Consider the following 22,350-nt stretch of genomic DNA (forward strand, 5'->3'; position numbering starts at 1 on the left):
ATCTATTTATCTAAAGGCCCCGTCACACGGCAATAGCTGAATAAAGGAAAAAGTCACAAATCGTTGAGAAAAGGTGGATGAATGATCCTGCATCTTCCCCATCACTGAAAAACCTGCAAATGCAAAACGTGACGTGACCTTGATTTTTGTTCCACACATGGATGATTCATTGGCGATACATGGATGTTACGTTCGGCTCGTCGGAGCTTTGGTTATTGGTATGTTCAGATATCGTCAATGTTCCTGCAATATGTCGGACTTGGGAGGTTGGACGAAGTTGGATGACAGTCAAACGGAACACTGATGTTACGAAAACTACACAAATGATAAGGGACCATCAAGATAGACAGCAAAATGAAATACAGAAGAATTGAGGTTGTCGACTGTATTTGTTCACATTTTTCAACAGTTTGAAAATACTGACGAAGTGCCAGCAGTAGGAACGAAACTAGACGGCGGTTAAACAATGTCTCCGAAAGTTAACTTAAGTCCAGATTTCTTGTTTCATCCATCGTTTGTGCCGTGTGACCGGGGCTTAAAACTTAACATTCAGATCCATATCAGATGTGCTGCAGTGAACCTGCAGAGCAAAGTGGAGAAACCCAACAAACTTACTTTACTTGAGCAGCAGTCCATAGTTTCATGTCCTCCTCAAGCAACCACAACTTATGCTTCCAACCAAACAATTGACCTGGTCATGAAAAGTATGGCAGCAATAACAAAGCACGTTTCAGGGTTAAGAGAACTTCTTCACAAAAGGCCAAAATCTTACTGAAGTCACTTCATATTGTGTTCTTACTAAGCCAGGAATAGAGGTCATGTAGTCGATGCACATCTGAATGTGCATTATACATGGGGCCCTTTGTCAGAAAATCTAAAACTCATCACACCCAAGGTCATAAACCATCATAGCACAACCCTAAAAATGACATGATTACGGGACCCGTGCACAGTGCACACCTCCTGCCCTCTCAGCAGAGATGAGAATAAAACCAAATAAGGAGGGGAGGGCAAAAAGGCATAGTGTCTCCCTTTAAGAGGAGCAAGGTGAAATGATTTGGGCATCAGGATGACCTCTGGAGCCCTCCTTTGGGAGGTTTTCTAGACCCTTGTGTAAACCCAGAGTATTCAGAATGGATTACATGATCAGAATTGACCTTGGGACACTTTCAAAGTAGCTGGAGGATGTAACGGGGGGAAAAAAATAAAAAGTCTGGGCTGCCTTACTTAATCTACTGCCACTGTAGCCCAATTCACTGTCGTCCCCAGTCAGCTCAGACTTAGACTTTCTTTATTGTCATTGCACAAAAACACAACAGTGAGTCTGGCAACGAAATGTAGCTTGGCTAACAGAGTACACAGCAAAAACTGGAACAAGTTATAAATACCTATAAAATATATGCCCAGAGGATCGTCACCGAAAGCCGTCTGAATAATCCGAATGGTTTCCACCTGGCTGTCGCCCAGTTTCTGGCAAAATTTGATTCAGACGCGCTGCTGCAGTCGTTCCACCATTTCCTTGCAAAGAAAAAAAACGATGAGAGACTCCACCCATCCTCACACAAAGGCTGCTTACAAGCAAATGATGCAACCGACAGGCGTGAAAAAAATCACACATGCGCACGAAAGTTCAAGGTTGGCTCATGCAAGCACACGTGATTCAAATCCATCAGGTTTTTGAAAAAAATAAAAAGGTCGGATACTTTTCTAACAGACCTCGTATATAAATTAGTGCAAATAGAGCTAAATTTAAAAACAGTATAAAAATAATTAAATATATAGTGAGGAAGGGGGTTGTATCATTATTCTGTCATCTGTGAGGCCTTTGCTGGCTCTCCAAGCAGAGTAGCGCTTGGATGTATGTGACAGAGCATTATCCTGCATAAAAATCATGGTCTTATTGAGTTACAGTATGCAAGCTTTTTTCCTGAACCACTGCTTGAAGAAAGTATCTCCTAAAAACTGGCAGTAGGATTGTGAGTTGATTTTAATTCCACTGTTAATCGGAAAATGTCCAACATTTTCATCCTTAATAACCTTTCACCCGCTGGAGTCATTGGTTGCACAGAAAACCTATTTCAAAAGCACTGCATCCCCTGAAAGGCATTTTACAATTTGTGACTCTTTGACTGTCTTTTTCCCCCATTTTGTGTAAAAGAAGCTGCTTAATAATTATGCACAACTCAATATAGGTTGTTATCACTTTAGGGCACACCCTCCCTCATTACACAAATGCATATCACCAGAGAATGCTTAAATCCACAAAGCGTTCAGATTTATATTGCTTGGAGTTGGAAAATATTTTAGTAAGTCCCTATTGTACAAGTTCTCCTACTTAGAAAGATGGGAGAGGTCTGTAATTTTCATCACAGGTACACTTTAACGATGAGAGACAAAACAAGAAAAAAAATCCAGGAAATCACATTGTAGGATTTTTAAAGAATTTATTTGTAAATTATGGTGGAAAATAAGTATTTGGTCAATAACAAAAGTTCAGATCAGTACTTTGTAACATAATCTTTGCTGGCAATAACAGAGGTCAAATGTTTCCTGTAAGTCTTCACCAGGTTTGCACACACTGTAGGTGGTATTTTGGCCCATTCCTCCATGCAGATCTCCTCTAGAGCAGTGATGTTTTGGGGCTGTCGCTGAGCAACACGGACTTTCAACTCCCTCAACAAATTTTCTATGGGGTTGAGGTCTGGAGACTGGCTAGGCCACTCCAGGACCCTGAAATGCTTTTTACAGAACCACTGCTTCGTTGCCCGAGCAGTGTGTTTGGGATCACTGTCATGCTGGAAGACCCAGCCACGTTGCGTCTTCAATGCTGTCACTGATGGAAGGAGGTTTTGGCTTAAAAACACACGATACATGGCCACATTCATTATTCCCTTAACACGGATCAGTCATCCGGTCCACTTTGCGGAAAAACAGCCCCAAAGCATGATGTTTCCACCCCCATGCTTCACAGTAGATATGGTGTTCTTGGGATGCAACTCGGCATTCTTCTGCTTCCAAACACGACAAGTAGAGTTTTTACCAAACTGTTCTATTTTGGTTTCATCTGACCACATGATATTCTCCCAATCCTCTTCTGGATCATCCATATGCTCTCTGGCAAACTTCAGACAGGCCTGGACATGTACTGGCTTAAGCCGGGGAACACACCTGGCACTGCAGGATTTGAGTCTTTCTCTGCGTATTGTGTAGCCTTTGTTACTTTGGTCCCAGCTCTCTGCAGGTCATTCATCAGGACCCTCCGTGTAGTTCTGGGATTTTTGTTGACCGTTCTCATGATCATTTTGACCCCACAGGATGGCATCTTGCATGGAGCCCCAGATCGAGGGAGATTATCAGTGGTCTTGTATGTCTTCCATTTTCTTACAATTGCTCCCACAGTTGATTTATTCACACCAACGTGCTTGACTATTGTAGATTTACTCCTTCCAGCCTTGTGCAGGTCTACAATTTTCTTCCTGGTGTCCTTCGACAGCTCTTTGGTCTTGGCCATGGTTGAGTTTGGAGTCTGACTCTTTGAGGCCGTGGATAGGTGTCCTTTATACAGATAACGAGTTCAAACAGGTGCCATTAATACAGGTAACAGGTGGAGGACAGAAGTTACAGGTCTGTGAGAGCCAGAAATCTTGCTTGTTTGTGGGTGACCAAATACTTATTTTCCACCATAATTTACAAATAAATTCTTTAAAAATCCTACAGTGTGATTTTCTGGATGTTTTTTTTTTTCTCATTTTGTCTCTCATAATTGAAGTGTACTTATGTTGAAAATTACAGACCTCTATCCATCCATCCATCCATTTTCTTCCGCTTTATCCGGAGTCGGGTCGCGGGGGCAGCAGCTCAAGCAAAGTCGCCCAGACCTCCCGATCCACACACACCTCCCCCAGCTCCTCCGGGGGAACCCCAAGGCGTTCCCAAGCCAGCCGAGAGATGTAGTCCCTCCAGCGTGTCCTGGGTCTTCCCCGGGGCCTCCTCCCAGTGGGACGTGCCCGGAACACCTCTCCAGCGAGGCATCCAGGGGGCATCCGGAAAAGATGCCCGAGCCACCTCAACTGACTCCTTTCGACATGGAGGAGCAGCGGCTCGACTCCAAGCGACCGAGCTCCTCACCCTATCTCTAAGGGAGCGCCCAGCCACCCTGCGGAGGAAACTCGTCTCGGCCACTTGTACTCGCGATCTCGTTCTTTCGGTCATGAGCCAAATCTCATGACCATAGGTGAGGATCGGAACGTAGATCGATCGGTAAATTGAGAGCTTTGCCCCCCTACTCAGCTCTCTCTTCACCACGACGGTCCGATACAGTGACCGCATCACTGCAGATGCTGCACCGAGCCATCTATCGATCTCACGCTCCATCCGTCCCTCACTCGTGAACAAGACCCTGAGATACTTAAACTCATATTCATATATCATATATCATACTCATATATACTCAAATTACAGACCTCTATCATTTTTCTAAGTAGGATAACTTGTACAATCAGGGACTGAAAAAATACTTTTTGGCCCCACTCTAACTGTGCACACTGTCTAAAATGGGTACCAGCCTTGGCTGGGGAAGTAACCTGCATCCACCTGGCATCCTATCAAAGAGAAGTCATAAGACTCTCATCTGCTTCACGCAACAGAAGACTTCTGTAAAAAGCAGGTGGTTTTGTGTGATAGGACTTTAACTACCAATATATAGACCGGGGTTTGATTCCAGGTGCACCCTTAGAGAAGACACTTCATCTGAATCATACTACTCCACTCCTCTTCAGCTGCTTTTCTGGGATCAGGTCATGGGGGCCACAGCTCCAGCAGGAGACCCCAGACTTCCCATTGACCACCTATGACTGGGGGATCCCAAGGCATTCCCAGGCCAGTGTGGAGATATAATCTCTCCACGTAGTCCTGGGTCTTCCTCTGGGTCTCCTCCCAGATGGATGTGCCTGGAAAACCTCCCTAGGGAGGTATCCAGGGAGCATCCTTACCAGATGACTGATCCACCTCAGCTGGTACCTTTCAACATGAAGGAGCAGCGGCTCTACTCTGAGCTCCCCACTGATGACTGAGCTTCTCACACTATTTTTAACAGAGACACGGGCCACCCTTCTAAGGAAGCCCATTTTGGCTGCTTGTACCCACGATCTAGTTCTTTCGGTCATGACCCAAACCTTATGACCATAGGCGAGTAGGAACGAAGATTCACCAGTAGATCGAGAGCTTCACCTTTTGGTTCAGCTACCTTTCCGACACAACAGTACAGTAGAGCGAATGCAACACCGCCCCTGCTGCACCGATTCTCCGGCCAATCTCATGCGCCATTGTCCCCTCATTTGTGAACAAGACCCCGAGGTACTTGAACTCTTTCACTTCACATCCTAATCCAGCCACCTGTAAATGGACACCAGCATTGGCAGTAGAAGTCAGATGTGATGGACTGGTTTACGATTCATCACACAATAAATAAAAAGAGGGTTTCTTGCAGAAGAGGATAATGTGAGTGTTGCACTGCGGCTCTGTAACAATGAGCACTGACATATGTCTTGACAGTGTAATTCTGCTTACAGTTTGCACAGACAGGACTTTATTTCACCTGCCTCCAGTGCAAGAAGCATTGTTTGGTAAAGCACCTTATCAATGTATTGCATTTTCAATGTCACACGTTATTACCACAGCCGCTATTAAACGTTGCTTATGCAGTCATTTGCTGTGCTCAAGAACATTAGATGGAAATATATTGTTGCTCTAATTCCATATTTAAAACTTAAAAACAGGGTTCAAATAAGGCTGGATGCCTTTGTCCTGTCACATATGCTCAGCTTTGTTTGTATTGCTGCATTAAAGACAATTTATATTGTTCTTGCTCTGTCCAGCTTAATTTATATTGTTTTCTGTGTGAACCAACTGAGCTCCCCATCTGACGATAAATCTGGCGCTGCAGCACAACTAATTTAGCACCACAGCAGCTTAGATTGGAGGGCAGTTTGAAGCTATGTCCTTGCCTGTGGGCAACAGACCAGTGAAAACAAAATGAATTTACTACATTACCATATTTTGGACTGGCTACTGTCACGTATTTGTGCTCAGGCTTATCATGTTTTCACCAGGAACTCAGTTCTCCTGGAACTGAAATGTGGCTCAACAACTGCTTAATTAAGCACCTCAGTTTATAATCTGTGTTTCTTGTTGCATCCCTGGTGTTCTGTGGTTCATGTTCCGTATGTTGTGTATCAGCAGCGTCTGTTGTGTGAATTTGATTGTAGTTTGTGTTTGTGTTTGTGTGTTTGCACAGTTGTACTGTACGTGCCAAATAGCATTTGTGATTGTTTGCGTCAATAAACCGGAAGATGTGGTTTTTCCTCTGGGAAGACGTTGGAACTGTGCGATGTCTTGTTTACTGAAGGAGATTCATGTGGCTGAACCTTTGTAAGCTCTGTCTGATTTGGCCGTTTGCTGCTCTCAGACACGAGGATGCTGATAATCCAAACTACTTAGTGAGAGACAAACACTTTTGCTGTCTAGTCTCTTTTACGTGTAACTGTTGACACGGGTATGACATCAAACCCAAATGGATGACTCATACTAAATCAGTGTCAAGGAATACAATATTTTATGAAGTAGTAAGTCGTGTAAAGGCTTGATGCCTATTGGTGCCGACTCTTATCCAGGGACACTGTCGAATGGATGAGCGTTTACAGCTCTCCATGAATATATAGTCCATCGCCAGTTCCTTCCGTATTCACGGCTGGTACCAATTTACCACTGACAAGTGTCTTATCCAAGGAAACATGCAGTTAGCGTGAAGCACAGATCAGGAGCCTCATTAATCAACCAGTCATACACACAGACTTGTGCTTAAACCATGCAAACATACATTTGTACACAGAGTATGGAGTTTATTGACTTGTACTTAGATTTTGAAATACGTGTAAATGTACGAACAGCTCGGACCATGTGTCGCACCTAGTGGTAGAACAGGGGAATTCCGACTAGAAAGCATTGCTGCCATTCCTCAAATTAATGAGTGTGCAGTTAGTAATTATGTCGACTTAGAAACAATGTCAAAACCTGCAAAACGCACCTATGAAATAAACAGCAGCCTTTCACTTCAGCATTTAAATGGAAAAGAAAGACCTTTACGGCAGCACGGTGACTTAGTGGTCAGCACTGTTGCCTCACATCAAGAAGGTCATGGGTGCAATTCTCACCTGTAGCCTTTCTGTGTGGCATTTGTATGTTCTCCCCGTGTTTATGTGGGTTCCCTCCAGGTGTTCCGGCTTCCTCCCACAACCAAAAACATGCAAGTTAGGTGGATTGGAAACTTTAACTTGTCTGTAGGTGTGTGACCCTTAATTGGAGTAAGCGGTTGAAGGTAAGTGAGAAAGAACTTTACCATCAAATGGAGCAGTTTTTCTTTTTGACTTTCACTTTTGATACTCTGTGTGCTTCTTACTGTGTGCAACTTGATCCAAAATCTGGATCCAGGTCACCTCCCAAATTGGGTGGAGTCTTCCGCCCTAATATTTATCTGTGGTGCAAATTTTGTCAAAATCTGTACAGTAGTTTTGATGTAATCCTGCTGAAAGACAACAGACAAATAAATAAATAAACACCAATGATTTCATTAGGTCCTTGGCGGATGTAATAATAATAATAATAATGCTCCCCCTACAGTGGCGCGGATATCAACATAAGTAAAGGCCACATAATTCTCCCTACCACTGCATGTGGTAGGGAGAATTATGTGAATATGCACAGCTCTTTGTGGGAGGTTTGCTGTAAAATCCTGTTTTCTGAACAATTTATCAAGATGTTCAAGGTTAATAAGCGTTTACTTTTGGTATGTAATTGACAGAGAAGTTGCTCAGAAACACCCAAAGGTCATAAAGGATTAAATATTGAATTCTTATACCCTTGTGCAAAATAGTTTGCCACAGTGAATGCTTTTGCCCCCAACCAAAAAAAAAAAAAAGAAAAAAAAAAGATTTATACTGTAACAAAAGGGAGAGCTCATTTGAGAAAGATCCATTCGAGGGTAAAACCTTTATCAATTTGTGTATTTCTCAGTAATCAGTAAGAGCCTAAGGTTTCACGTGGGAACAACAGACAATGGAGTGCTGGACCTGTGAAGGCCACAGATTTCATTCATAACAAAAACTCAAGTTGATGCTTCAGTTTAACAAAATGACTACATTTTTAATAGCAGGGGTTAGAAGGGAATATTTTGACATAGCACAGCAGTGACTTGTAAATTCTTGAAATAAGTGACAGTACCCCATGCTGTCCTTATTTTCAGAGATGGAAAACCCCGGCTTCTGGGAGGAAAAGTCCTACCACATATTTGTTCCATCCACCCATTAAACCAGCTGATTGCAATTAGTTCAGCTCTTCAGGCAGGTAAACAGGCTAATCAGTGAAATCACCTGTTTTCACAGCACAAGTAGCAAAGCCTACGTTGTATATAAAGTGAAATCTTGATCCAGAATCTGGATCCGGATCCAGATCACTTACGAAAATTTAATAGAGTTTTTCATGGCCTAATATCTATCTGTGGTAAAAAAAAAAAAAAAAAAAAAAGTCAAAATCCATGCAGTAGTTTTGACATAATCCTGTTAACAGGCAGACAAATAAATAAATAAATAAATATGGGTGATTTTATTATGTCCTTGGCAGACGTAATAATAACTATTTATATATTGCTTTTCCAGGCTCAAAGTACTAAACAAAATAAACTCCAATAATAAAATAATTAATGTGAACAATGAAATGCATAAAATGCACAATAATCCCACATTAAAAAGATGATAATACAGAAAAAAGGATGGGACTTCGGTAAGTAGGTAAGAGGAATGGATCCAGTTTGTTGACCTTAAGACATGCACCGAAATCTAAGTTGGTCCATCCTGGCTAGGAAAAAGTTGGTCCCATGGCCCATTGGTGCAGGTTCTTATTCCTGGACTCCATAGGATGAAGCAGATGACTCTCCCTGGACTGGACATCAGTCTATTGCAGGATTCTTCCTCAGTCAAGGCTGGTACCCATTTAAACCTGGGTGTACTGGGATGACACAGATGTAGTGTCTTGTCCAAGGACACACAAAGGACCGCAGTACACCCATTTTGCCATCCCTTCACTGGCTTCCTGTCCCAGTGAGATCAGATTTTAAGGTTCTGTTACTAATCTATAAAATTATTCATGGACTGGCACCCTCCTACCTAGCTGACCTAATTAAACCTTACGTACCGGCCCGGGCTTTACGTTCTCAGGGTGCAGGACTACTTTGTGTCCCTAAGGTGAATAAGAAGTCTGCAGGTCACAGAGCTTTCTCTTATCGTGCCCCTGTTCTGTGGAATGATCTCCCTGCGTCAATAAAACAGTCAGATTCTGTGGAAACTTTCAAGTCCAGACTTAAGACACCCTTATTTTCCCTTTCATATGGCTAGCATACTGGTACAGTTTTGTTTTACGCTCTTTACTCTTTTAATTCATTTTATTAGTATTTGGAGCAGGCTGTGGCCTCAACTTTACCTAAATTCTGGGTCTTTTAGTGAAGTTTAGGGCTAGTGGCCGGCGAGCACCTTAGTATTTCTCTGTTTTTCTTGTTTAATGCTGACAAATTATACAGTATTTCTTGTCTTTCTGATGCCTGATTCTGTTTTTTTCTCTCTGTTTAAGGTGCAGCTCCATCCAGAGAAGGGAGTTGTGTTCGTGTTGGCGATCCTCCTGTCCTGTGCGCCAATAGCATTTCTTGTATATTCGTCTGTGAATTGTTCTGTGAATTGTTCTGTAATTTATGTTTTGTAGCATGGCCCAAGCAGAGGGTCACCCCTTTGAGTCTGGTCTGCTTGAGGTTTGTTCCTCAGAGGGAGTTTTTCCTTACCACTGTTGCTCTGGGGGTTGGTCAGGTTAGACCTTACCTGTGTGAAGCGCTTTGAGGCAACTCTGTTGTGATTTGGCATTATATAAATGAAAATAAATTGTAATTGAAATTGAAAATGAAAATGTCTCTAATAGTGCGCACTAACCACCAGACTAAAGGGCAGTTAGTGACACTCATGCATTTAACAATGTCAGTGAGGGATGTCAAAGTGATGGGATCAAAATGATCAAACACTGCAGAGTGCGCAGTAGTAACAGACTCATCCAGATTAATACTGCAGCTTCTCAGTGCTCTCACTGAGATTACTTTATCCACAAAAAAGTGTAAGAAGTCTTCACAGGTAGAAACAGTGGCATTTTCAAAATGAGGGGTGTGGGGGTTCACAACCGAATTAATTGTGTTGAACAACACGCGAGGGCTATGGTAAATACAGGTAAAGAGTGCAGAATCAGAGGGCTTCTTAAAGAAAAATTAACAGGTCTGTGTGAGCCAGAATTCTTGCTTGTTGGTAGGTGTTCAAATACTTATTTGCAGCAGTAACATACAAATAAATTATTTAAAAATTATACATTGTGGTTTCCGGATTTTTTTTTTTTTTTTAGATTATGTCTCACAGTGGACATGAACCTAAGATGAAAATTTCAGACCCCTCCATGATTTCTAAGTGGGAGAACTTGCAGAATTGCAGGGTGTTCAAATACTTATTTTCCTCACTGTATATATATATATATATATATATATATATATATATATATATATATATATACAGTGAGGAAAATAAGCATGTTGTCTATGGGATCCACGGCCTCTAGATTGTGTAGTGTTTTTAAAATAGGTAGATGACATTTTTCAAGGGTGGTAATAAATTAATGGCTCCTTCACATATAACACGATGTTGGGTGAAAGAAGCAGAAACCAGAAGAAAATCTGCGAACAAATAATGAAATGGGGAACCATGAAATATTCTACCTGCTGTCGGAAGGGACACATGGTCGGACAGGCGTGCCTGATACAGCGGTACCGGTTTTGTGCACGCTTGTGCACGAACACAGTGCGAGCACCTGGAACGTGTTGCACCACATTGCACCGCTGCTGTGGGGTGGGGGACACACACACTAGAAAAAACATTGCAATCCCTCTTATGGAGCAGACAATACAAGTAATGATCCTTCTGTTTTTCTGTATATGACTCATGGTCATAGACGTACAGTCTTGAAATGACATGAATGAAGCAGTGCGTTCTTATCATGTCCACATCTGCTTGCCCGTGCACATGTCCACCGAGCTGCATGCCAAAGGACAACGCGTCATGTGGACCAGCGCTGATGTGGGTGATGTGACATTCAGATCACTAGCTGAGTGTTCACATGATCATATGGTCCTTTTCACATGGAGCAGCCTGGCGATGTGCGTGCTGTGAGGCCACTGCAGCCCATGGCAAAGGCAATACATGTTTTTATGTATTTCCACGTGAGGACAGCAGGCACATGCATGCACCTCACGATGGACAGTTGTAAGGTCATGTCCTTCAAAACATGGTATGGGTTCTCCAGCTGTGACTTCCAGGTCCAGAGATCTCAACAGCTGCTGCTGTTTGCAGCCACACCCACCTGTTTGTTCACCCTACAGAACAGTGTGTCACTCTCCTTTTCTTTACTCTGTGATTATTTATTTTAGTTATTTGTTATGTAATTGTGTATGTAATTATTGTAGTATTTATATACTTGTCTTTGTTGTGCTCTCTGTGTTTTTAATTTAACACGTGTGCACTGAGACGTCATTTCCAGATGTCAGTGAGTGGCTGGCCGGTGATCAGCTGAGAGGTGCCTTGCCGTGCACACTCAGACATGATTGATGTTGTCTGTTCATAATTATCAGCATGCCATGCACGTGTGCCCCCCATGTGGGGGGGATACACACATATATATATATCAGTTTCCTGTTGCTCTTACTTTTTTGTGCACAGTCATGCAGTCATACTAATTGTAGTTATTTTAATTCTGAAGGTGGAGGTGGGTTTGCCGTTGACAGCCACTGAACACGGCATGCTCACACTCCCAAATTGTGGGGCTCATGACACAAACAGCTCAACGCACAGCCTGTGAGAAGAAACTGTTCTTTTTGTGTCTTTGTTCATGCGTGGCAGTGACATGACACAGTGCAGCAGGAGATGCTTTTCTGTGGCAAATTATGCTGACAGGTGATAGCCTGCCAGGCGTAGGCCATAAATTAGAAAGGTGATGCAGATTAATTTTGTGTGTATATATATTATATATATGGATTTATTGATGCAGACATAAATAGTCCAATGTGTGGGTGGAGGTTGATGAAGGTATGGTGGTGTGGAAATATGGACAACGATAAAGATGAGATCTGGCTTCATTAAAATTATTGCCGTGTAGACTAATATTCAAAACGGGAATAAGAAATATAGAGATAAAATATGTTTTAAACACTGCAGTTAGTCACGGTCCATCTGGCCTCCTGTATGCTTATGAAGAAACTATAGTTCCTGGTGTTGCATGTAATTTTAAAATAATTGGCTCTATGACTTGATAAAGATGAGATTAAGGCAACAGCATGATGAAAGACAGGGTTCATTTAAAGACAGATGAGACTGGATGTATTATGTCAGGGAATTATTCAGTGTGTCCAAGGTCAGGAGGAGAACGAGCTGAACTGAAGGGAGACTGAGGGACCTCAAAGGAGGGACACAGAGAAGGAGGAGAACAAGCAGGACGGAAGGTGCAAAGACGAGTTCCGAGGAATGATTTGGAAGAGTGCCGTGGTGAGAGGTGGAACGTGGCAAAGAGAAAGTGGTGAAAATACACACATAAAGGAGGCAAAAGGAGAAAAGGATGAGAAATAAACTGCAATGGAAGAACAGAAAATCAAGATGAGCCAAGAATGAAGAAACAAGCATGAAAAACACAAACTGATGACGATTTGGCTGCCTGAACTTACTCACACTTACAAACTAATATATTAGACCCATCAGTTGTACGTATTTTGGACAATAACTGTTATTCTGCTCACCAGATAAATCACGTGTGACTGATAGGTTTTTATCCCAGTTAAGCAGAGTAATATTTTTTTCAAATTACTTTGTTAAAAGTGTGAACTGGCAGAAGGTTCTGCAATTTAAGTGGCTGAAAAAATGTATAACTTGATAAGACATTTAAAGGTAGGGCTATCTTTTCCACCCAGCACAAATCAGCACACAGATGTAAGTTTTGCCTTGATAAAATAAGGTGAAACCTGCGATGGTGCAATGCCACTGTGTAACAACAGAAAGCAACTGGACCCACAGACCACCAACAAATACAGCACAGTATTCAGATGCACCTTACAAAAGTGGGTTCTCGCCACACGTACACCAAAATAATTTCAAATCAATAAAATCAATAAAAGCAAATCCAAAAAGAAAATTATAAAATTTCATGTTATTGCTACACCTCGCTGACAGGCTGTGAGGCATTAACTCTATTAAGTCACCAAAAATCCTCTCACTTGAGGCCGCATTGTGTCATGTTTTAGCTCTGGACCTGCCCAGAATCTGGTTTTGTCCCCCAGTCTCTGTCTGTGTCCCTCTCTTTGTCCTTCTGTCTGACCCTGAATGTTTATTTTCTGTTTCTTCCACTTTGGTCTTGGTTTTATGATCTGTTACATTTCAGCCACGTTAAGTTCTGTTATAGTTTAGTCTCTGCTTTTTATTTAGTCATACTGTGTTATCACATTAAGGTTTGAGGATTATCTGTTACACTTCAGCCACTTATTGAGTTCTGTTCTAGTTTAGTCTTCATCCTTTACTTTCTGGTTATTCAGTCACTGTCTTGAGCACATTTGTAAATCAGGGTTTTCTGTACACTCCTGCCACATGAGTTCTCATCTAGGTTAGGTCCAGCCTTTAATTTTCTTTTCTGTTCCTGCCTTTGTTTATTCTGTTACCACATTTGTATTCTAGGTATCATTATTTCCTTATTGTTTTGTTCTGTCACTGTCATATTCCTCTTTTTCCTGCTTTTGTCTGACACGCCCACCTGTCACTCCACTCGTCTCACTCAGCCACGCCTTCTTTACTCCACTCGTCTCACTCAGCCACGCCTTCTTTACTCCACTCGTCTCACTCAGCCACGCCTTCTTTACTCCACTCATCTCACTCAGCCACGCCTTCTTTACTCCACTCGTCTCACTCAGCCACGCCTTCTTTACTCCACTCGTCTCACTCAGCCACGCCTTCTTTCCTGCACCTGCATATCATCACGCCCTGATTATCCTCTGATTTAAAGCCCTTGTCTTCAACAGCTCACTGCTAGTTCATTGTGCATATTGCCTCGTTCCAAGCCTCTCGTGTTTTCTGCCATAGTCTGTTTTTCTTGACGTGTATGACCTTCACCTGTTTTGACCTTGCTTTTTTGCCTGAGCCTGTTAACCTGCTTCTCTGTGCCTGAACCCTGCTTGTTTGTTGGACTCCATTTTTGCCTCCTCTGATACACCTGTTTGCCCGTGCTGGAACTCTGCTCGTTACTGACCACGCCACCGCCTCACGACTGTCTGTACCTCCGCCTGCCTGCTTGTGACCCTGTGTATCGACCAGAGCCTGTTTTTTGAATTAAACCTTTTTCTAAATCCGTCCTCTGAGCATAAGTCTGCATTTGTGTCCACCTGCCTGTCGTGCCAAGTCCTCACAGTTCCTGACACATTGTAAATAGCAGTCTGGCTCTGAAAGGTAGGGTTGCCCGGTCTACGTGACAAAACCAGCCAAATGCCCATTTAAATCCAGCAAAGACCAGCCCAATGGCCAATAAAACCAGAACAGAAACCACACAACACCAGAGCTCAAAGTATGCCCATACAAAACCATATATACTGTTTTTTGTTTAAAAAAAAAAAAAAAACACCATCATTGCCACGGGGACACCCACGTTTCATCTGGTGGTGGCAGATGGAACCGTACTTTCAAGAGGTAGGGGCATGATGAATGTATGCCTGGGCAGTTGCCATCTAGGACCCAAAATAGGTCTGTAGTGTGGTGGATGCCATCATTGTAAAATGTGTCATAATATCTAAAAAAGAACACCATAAATGTTCAGTGTTCCAGCAATATATTAAAAGCTATTTTCCCAAATTAGTTTTTACCCAGGGCCTAAAATGGACTTGTGTAATTACATCTAGTATATTGTCATAAATAAAATATCCTGTTGCTTTGTGTTTTTATTGTCTTCTCTTCCTCCCTGCCAGTTTTAGAGAGCATCCAGAAAGTATTCACAGCGCTTCACTTTTTCCACATTTTATGTTACAGCCCTACTCCAAAATGGAGTAAATTCTTTTTTTTTTCCTCAAAACTCTGCTCACAACACCCCATAATGACAACATAAAAACTATATATATTCTTGCCAATTTATATAAAAAACAAACAAAAAAACTAAGAAATCATATGAACATACAGCTGTGCTCAAAGGTTTACATACCCTGGCAGAATTTTTGCTTTCTTGGGAATTTCTCCAATCACAGCCACGTAAGCCTATAACTTCTTCTGGGTTGTCTGGGTGTCTTGGTGGCTTTCCTCACTCTTCTCCTCCTTGCACAGTCACTCAGTTTTTGAGAACTATCTCCTCCATGCAGATTTACCATAGAGTGCCATATTGTTTGTATTTCTTTGTAATTGATGTAAATTGTTGTGGGCTGGGGTGTTTGGCTGGTTTGGTTTTTGTTTTCTGTTTCTCCCACCAGGTGGTATGCATTCAGGACTGAGTGGCTGAGCATCAGGACCTCACCCTGAACACCTGAGGCTTGTTATCACGTGCAGGTCATCAGGACTCACAGCTGTGGTGTATTTTGTCTTAATTGGAGATTGCTGCATTTAAACCTTGAATGCACAGTGTGTGATTGCCAGAGACTCGACCTTGTGAGCAGACGTGTGAGATCGACGTCAGGAGAACAATCTCACCATCACAGATGCAGAGACCGCTCCAGGTTTGACGCCACAGTCTGTGAAGGAGGATTGGGTGAGGTCTCACGCTCTTCAGCACACTTCCTGAGGTAATTAGGTTTTGATGACTTTTATGAAGTAATGACAGTGGATTTGGTGTCCCTCACACCTTGTGTTAGTGAGCTGTCACGTTATGCTAATTGTCTAATCAGCTTCTGCTGCAGTGGAGATTTGAACTGAGTTGTTCCGTGCCTGCAGGGTAAGAAGCTGATGTATAGATTTAAGCCAGGAAGTGTTTGCTGATTGCGTGCACCTTTGAGTTGTGTCTCTCTGTGTGGAGTTGGACTCACCTCATGTTTTCTTTCTTCACAGACTTGGTTTGTCGCGGCCACCTGGGGGGTGTCGGCGGGGTCCCTGGGTCCGAACTGCTGTGGCTCCGGACCGTTTGCGCTGCTGAGAGCGCGCCGTGTTTCCACCTCACCAGACTGCGGACTGTTTAGTTGTTTATCATCACTACACTGTTATGTTTATTAAATTCTGTTATCTTTTGAACCGTGCTCTGCTTATTTTATGCTGGCTCCTTTCAAACGCTGGGTCGGTGCTCCGACCGCGTCCGAAACATAACAGTAGTCTCTGGCCATTTAACAATGGACCAGCGGAAGCAGAGACGGTATTTTTGCCGGGAAGGCTGCAGCAGATGTTGGAGCTGATCCGGGATCAGTTGCGGGTGCGCTCCGCCCGGGTTGTGCGCGTTGGTGCGCGCATGGCGGAGTTTACAGCTTGGGTCGCGTCGCACCCCACTGTTACGGCTGTAGCCCCGTCTCCTCCCGCGCAGCGGGCTCCGACGCCTGTTGTAGCAGCCCCGGTGGTATTTAGTTTGCACTTTAAGCTGTTTGGTATAACCTGCTGTCGTTTGCAGCAGTGTGTATTGGTTTTTACTCTGTTACCACAGGGATTTTCTTATTTGGCACTTTGGCTCCCTCTGTTGGTGACAGAGTCACATTACCGTCTAGGTTCAAAGGATGGAAAATACGTTTTTCCATTCTTTGCACTTGACGATGTAGGCCAATGTTAGTTTTTTTTTTTATTGGTCTATTATCTGTTTCTTGTTTTAGTATGAGGTGTTTTTATCAGGGGTTAATTTGTTGTTTTTGTGGGTTTTTAAGCACTGTCTGTGGTCTGGTGGAGTTGAAAATGCAGGCTGTCTGGAGCATAGTTTGACCCAGGTGACTTTATGTTAGTCTGTTAGTCTTTCTTTTTTATTTCTTTTGGTTTCACCTCCCAGGGTTTGATGGGACGGTCCTCTGGGGGGTGATGGGGGGGGTAATTGGGTTGTTTTTTCTTTTTTCTTTTTTTTTTTGTTTTTGTTGTGCCCTCTCTTCTCCTCTGGCCCCAGCCGTGTGAGCCGTAGGTTGTCGGCGTTGCTGGGGTGGTGCAGTTTGGTTGTGCTGGGCGTTTCCCAGATTACCTTTGCACCCGGGAGGGGGGGGGGGGGGTTTGGGGTATTTATTTATTTATTTATTTTTTTAATTCCCTTTACAACCTCCAGCCTTGGCGCGCCTCTGTGCTGTTTGCCATTGGCGTTGCTGGAGTGGTGCAGTTCGGTTATGCTGGGCGTTTCCCAGGTAACCTCTGCACCCGGGTGGGGGGGGTTTAGGGGTGTTTTTTGTTACTTCCCTGTTCCACCTCTGGCTTCAGCGCGCCTTTGAGCCGTATGCCATCGGCGTAGCTGAGGTTTGGGGCGGTGGAATATACCCGCAGCTGGTGGCTGGTTTAAAAGTCGGAGGGGTGGCGCCATTTTGTGCCATCTGCCATTACCGCTGTTCCACTCCTCCTGGTTGACTTTTGGGGTATAGTCGTGGTTGGTGACACTGGACGTACTTCCAGTTTCCACTGCGCCGAGGGGGTGGGGTTGGGGTTGTTTTGTTTGTATGTTTTTTTTCTTTTGTTTTTTCCCCCCAGTTTCCGCCCTCAGGGTGTGACTGTGGTGTCCTCTGGGGGGGAAAGGGCTGTGGGTCCATCTAGCCATAGACGGCCGGGGCTGGGTCTGTTAGTCATGAGGGGGGGCGTCTCCTGGGGTTTGATGGAACGGTCCTCTGGGAGGCGCTGGGAGTCCCCGTGGGTGACTTTGGATCCCAGAGGGACCTCGGCTGTGGTTATTACTCCTGGAGCTGGCGGGATGTCCTCTGGGGGGTGTTGGTCCCTACATGTCGTCCGGGGGGGTGTTAGCGTTTTTTTTGTTTGCAAGCTTAAGTTTGGGTTGTGTTTTTTCTTTTCTCCTCTTCCCGGGGTTTGATGGAACGGTCCTCTGGGGAGGGGGGGTTGGTATGGTTGTTTGTGTTTGTCTTTATTTTTTGTTTATGACTAAGCAGACTTTAACACATAGTCGGAAGAAGGCTGAGTGCACAGGTTTAAGAACTCCTGGCCAAACTTATGCAAAGTGAACTAAAGCAAGAGTCGACAGGAATGAACGCAAAGGTGGAGACTCTAACAGGTTTGCTAAACGAAACAGAGGGCAAGACCATTCAAGTCAACAAGGGATGTCTCTGCACTGGAGTGTCAGCTGCGGAGCAGTCTGCTGCAGACAGGCTCAGGAAGGGAAAGGATGGGCTCCAGGATGAGAGTGATGGTCTCGGCACGGAGTTCCCTGTTGACAGAGAAGAGGTGGCTGGGAGCGTGCGTTATCCAGCTGAGGGAAGAGCTGGAGAGGCTCAACATTGAGATGATCAATGACTGCATGAAGAGATTAACGTTGCAGGTGGAGCAGCTGATGATGGAGCTGTCGTCAGAGCACAGTAACGCACAGCTCCTGGAGACGGGCCTTTCCCAGCTGGATCGTCAGCACAAGGAGCTGAAGCTGCAGGAGGTGTTTTTTGTTCCCAGCCAACATTCCAGCCATGGTCCCTGGAGGGGGGCTTTGTTTTTCCTGGCCCAGGTCCGTGTGGTCGCCGGGAGGCTTCCCGTGAGGGTGGGGTACTGTTGTGGGCTGGGGTGTTTGGCTGGTTTGGTTTTTGTTTTCTGTTTCTCCCACCAGGTGGTATGCATTCAGGACTGAGTGGCTGAGCATCAGGACCTCACCCTGAACACCTGAGGCTTGTTATCATGTGCAGGTCATCAGGACTCACAGCTGTGGTGTATTTTGTCTTAATTGGAGATTGCTGCATTTAAACCTTGAATGCACAGTGTGTGATTGCCAGAGACTCGACCTTGTGAGCAGACGTGTGAGATCGACGTCAGGAGAACAATCTCACCATCACGGACGCAGAGACCGCTCCAGGTTTGACGCCACAGTCTGTGAAGGAGGATTGGGTGAGGTCTCACGCTCTTCAGCACACTTCCTGAGGTAATTAGGTTTTGATGACTTTTATGAAGTAATGACAGTGGATTTGGTGTCCCTCACACCTTGTGTTAGTGAGCTGTCACGTTATGCTAATTGTCTAATCAGCTTCTGCTGCAGTGGAGATTTGAACTGAGTTGTTCCGTGCCTGCAGGGTAAGAAGCTGATGTATAGATTTAAGCCAGGAAGTGTTTGCTGATTGCGTGCACCTTTGAGTTGTGTCTCTCTGTGTGGAGTTGGACTCACCTCATGTTTTCTTTCTTCACAGACTTGGTTTGTCGCGGCCACCTGGGGGGTGTCGGCGGGGTCCCTGGGTCCGAACTGCTGTGGCTCCGGACCGTTTGCGCTGCTGAGAGCGCGCCGTGTTTTCACCTCACCAGACCGCGGACTGTTTAGTTGTTTATCATCACTACACTGTTATGTTTATTAAATTCTGTTATCTTTTGAACCGTGCTCTGCTTATTTTATGCTGGCTCCTTTCAAACGCTGGGTCGGTCCTCCGACCGCGTCCAAAACATAACATAAATAAAGTCCAAGACATATTCAGTGGCAGCTTTACCATCAGACAGCCTTGTCAAAAACTACCACCAAAGACTCCAAGCTGTCATTGAGTTAAAGGGGGCAACACACAGTATTAAGAACAGGGGTAAGTAAACTTTGGATCAGGATTTTATTACAGAGATTAGAGCATGCCATAGGTATTAAAGGCACTGCGCTGCAGTGGTTTGAATCATATTTATCTAATAGTTTATCTAATATTTATCTTAGTCACGGACTAAGGTTAATTATGGAGTTCCACAAGGTTCTGTGCTACGACCGATTTTATTCACTTTATACATGCTTCCCTCAGGCAGTATTATTAGAAAGCATTGCTTAAATTTTCATTGTTATGCAGATGATACCCAGCTTTATCTATCCATGAAGCCAGAGGACACACACCAATTAGTTAAACTGCAGGAATGTCTTTCAGACATAAAGACATGGATGACCTCTAATTTCCTGCTTTTAAATTCAGATAAAACTGAAGTTATTGTACTTGGCCCCACAAATCTTAGAAACATGGTGTCTAACCAGATCCTTACTCTGGATGGCATTACCCTGACCTCTAGTAATACTGTGAGAAATCTTGGAGTCATTTTTGATCAGGATATGTCCTTCAATGCGCATATTAAGCAAATATGTAGGACTGCTTTTTTGCATTTGTGCAATATCTCTAAAATGAGAAAGATCTTGTCTCAGAGTGATGCTGAAAAACTAATTCATGCATTTATTTCCTCTAGGCTGGACTATTGTAATTCATTATTATCAGGTTGTCCTAAAAGTTCCCTGAAAAGCCTTCAGTTAATTCAAAATGCTGCAGCTAGAGTACTGACAGGGACTAGAAGGAGAGAGCATATCTCACCCATATTAGCTTCTCTTCATTGGCTCCCTGTTAATTCCAGAATAGAATTTAAAATTCTTCTTCTTACTTAAAGGTTTTGAATAATCAGGTCCCATCTTATCTTAGGGACCTCATAGTACCATATCACCCCAATAGAGGGCTTCGCTCTCAGACTGCAGGCTTACTTGTAGTTCCTAGGGTTTGTAAGAATAGAATGGGAGGCAGAGCCTTCATCTTTCAGGCTCCTCTCCTGTGGAACCAGCTCCCAATTCAGATTAGGGAGACAGACACCCTCTCTACTTTTAAGATTAAGCTTAAAACTTTCCTTTTTGCTAAAGCTTATACTTAGGGCTGGATCAGGTGGCCCTGAACCATCCCTTAGTTATGCTGCTATAGACTTAGACTGCTGGGGGGTTCCCATGATGCACTGAGTGTTTCTTTTTATTCACCTCTTTTTGCTCTGTATGCACCACTCTGCATTTAATCATTAGTGACTGATCTCTGCTGTCTTCCACAGCATGTCTTTTTCCTGATTCTCTCCCCTCAGCCCCAACCAGTCCCAGCAGAAGACTGCCCCTCCCTGAGCCTGGTTCTGCTGGAGGTTTCTTCCTGTTAAAAAGGAGTTTTTCCTTCCCACTGTCGCCAAGTGCTTGCTCATAGGCAGTCGTTTTGACCGTTGGGGTTTTTCTGTAATTATTGTATGGCCTTGCCTTACAATATAAAGTGCCTTGGGGCAACTGTTTGTTGTGATTTGGCGCTATATAAATAAAATTGATTTGATTTGATTTTGATTTGATCATTTGGGTAGTTCTCTTGTCATTTTGATTTAAAAAAGAGGAAACACAGTTGTTTGACAATAAATGGCTTCACCCAACCACAAACCATGAGTGAAAAAAAAAACGTTTTTGTGTTGTCATTCATATTCTCTGAAAAATGGCCAAAAAAGCAAAACGTCTGCCAGGGTATGTAAACGTTTGAGCACAAGTGTATGTCCCGCCATCAAAACATCGACTTTAGGGTCTGCTCCTTTGACTTCATGCTTGGTTTGTGCTCTGACATGCAACTGTGGGACCTCATATGTAGGCAGGTGTGTCTCATTCCAAATCATGTCCAATCAACTGAATTTACCACAGGTGGACTCCAATTAAGCTATAGAAACATCTCAAGGATGGTCAATGGAAACAGGATGCACCTGAGCTAAGTTTTGAGATTCATGGCAAAGGCTGCAAATACTTATGTACAGGTGATTTCTTAGTTTTTTCTCTTTTAATAAATTTGCTTAAATTAAAAAAAAAAACAACAACAGCAAAAAACTTTTATCATATTGTGATTATGGGGTATTGTGTGTAGAATTTTTGAGGGGAAAAAAAGAATGTCAGATATTTTGGAATAAGGCTGTAACATAAAAATGTTGAAAAAGTAGAGTGCTTTGAATACTTTCTGAATGCACTGTAACCACTTGAACACAGTTTTTGTAACAACCTTTCAAATCAGACACCTAACACCCCTGTCACACCTTGAGGATTTAGCCCACATATGCCGACTGTTTAAAAACACTGGCATATGTAGGCCTACGTCTAATAGGGTAGGTTTAGTATAAGTTAAGAGCACATTGAAGCAAGCTGATATACGTCATAATACGGCCAGTACATCAAAAACTTTGGGCATGCACAATATTTTTTACAGTGTATGACTCATACGTCCTGCATACATGGGCCATAAATTGTAGGCAAGTTATGCGATTGTTGACACACGTTTCTTGTAAGTTATTCATAAGTTGAAATACATCCACTGATGCTGTCTATTGATTGGCTGAA

The sequence above is a fragment of the Thalassophryne amazonica genome, chromosome 4 (assembly GCF_902500255.1).
Source record: "Thalassophryne amazonica chromosome 4, fThaAma1.1, whole genome shotgun sequence".
Taxonomy (NCBI): domain Eukaryota; kingdom Metazoa; phylum Chordata; class Actinopteri; order Batrachoidiformes; family Batrachoididae; genus Thalassophryne; species Thalassophryne amazonica.